Source organism: Nannospalax galili, unplaced genomic scaffold, assembly GCF_000622305.1.
Source record: "Nannospalax galili isolate Female #2095 unplaced genomic scaffold, S.galili_v1.0 scaffold698, whole genome shotgun sequence".
In the NCBI taxonomy this organism is placed as follows: Eukaryota; Metazoa; Chordata; class Mammalia; order Rodentia; family Spalacidae; genus Nannospalax; species Nannospalax galili.
In genome coordinates, this window is record NW_008341886.1 from 372,836 (window position 1) to 374,690 (window position 1,855).

Below are 1,855 nucleotides of genomic sequence, written 5' to 3' on the forward strand. Positions count from 1 at the left end.
CAATATGTTAAGGAACTTGTATTTGAGCTCTTACAAGAAATCTTAAAATTCAAAAAAAATATGACAATAATATTTTTTTGAAATTTGCCTGCATTGTATTTAGTGTTCACATGTAAGATGTTGTGCTACCTGTTCACTTTCTAAAGCAGATAAAGTGGTGACTTTGGTGGCACATGCTGGTATCCCAGCACATCAGGGAAAGAGCTGAAGAAACAAATTCCCAAGTTCAAAGCTGGCTTAGGAACTTAAGCAGTTCCTGTCTCCAAAAACAAACAATAATCAAACAACAGAAGTCACATATGGTGTGAGTCTCATTCTCACTTAACTGTAATTAGAACTTCCTATTCAACTATTTGAATACTAACCATCAAAAATTACAGTGCTGGATGGGGGAGGTGAGTCAGAAGCTTCAGCCCTAGTTGAGGATCTATTGGAAACTAACAGCTTTTGGGAAAGGGAGAGTCAGTTTTCTGCCAAGGTGTGATGACTAGTAGATTGACCAGAAGCTAAGGAATGGATCCACATCCAAGTGATTTTGGGATAACACAGTTTAGACTTCATAGACTTTTATAAAGAGAAAAATAATGATAGAGGATAGGAAGTCTATGGGGGAGTAAAATGTGGGTGGAGATAGGTAAGGGGGATCTGAATGATCAACATATATTATATGAAATTCTCCAAGAGTCAATAACATAATTTTTAAAATAAAAAATTATAATAATCTATGTCTTGATATGATATTTCAGAATTATACCAGAGAGGATTTCAGGAATATAAAAATATTCATATACTATTGTCAAGGTCACAACTTTTAAAAAATTTTATTTATTTGCATATTTATTTATTTTATGTATGTGAGTGTAATGCCCACATGCATGTAAGCGCAACAGTTTTGTACAATGCCCACAGAAATCAGAGGAGGGCATTGGAACTGGAGGTATGAACGGTTGCCAGGACCTCTGCAAGAGTAGTTGGTGCTCTCAACCACTCAATCACCTCTCTAGTCTCTAAGGTCATATCTTGTAATACATCCCAAAATAATTGTATCTCTAATAAACAATTCATAGTTTATATGGATATTGTATTACAGAAAGGGAGGGAATATAAAACCATAATTGATGATAAACTTTTAAAGTTTGAATTGGATTATGAAAGTATTACTATTCAAAAGAAAAGTGTGCAAAATGTGTGAACATCTGTTGAATATTGTGTTCAAAATTCTTTTAAATTATAAGCCCCCAAAATCAATTCGGGGAAATGGCAGTTTTCATATCTTTTTATATTCCTAAGGATTCTCGACACTTCTGACCAATTGCCTCATATATATACATTTTTCCAGTCTGCCTTGCTACTTTTTCTACATTTGCATCTTTGTATTGCAGTCTTCCATCTATCATTTCTAAGCTAAGCTTATCACAAGTCATAAAAGGTAAATGATTACGAAGACACTAGCTTTCTTACTTTGCATCACACTACCTGAGAGCATGAACTGATTTAGTGTCCTCAAGATTATTCCCAAAATTTTGAAAGATGAGCAACACTCAGAAATAAGCTGTGGTTGTCCAGTGGCTCATGTATCAATGAACTGCACTGGAAGAGTTGAATGAACAATAATGGTAACATTCAAGTATCCATGAAGCTTTATAGATCTTTTCAATATGTTCATATATAAATCTATGTAAAATGTTCTAAGTAACATTGATCGTCTAATGCTGGAAATGGGAGAGATGTTTGGTTATTCAATTGTTTAGTTTCATTTTTATAAAGTCATTCCATGTTATGTAGTCAATCAACTTTTAGAAGAGGGGTTTTAAATTATATTTGCACTAAATCTTTAAGAATTTCATATATATAT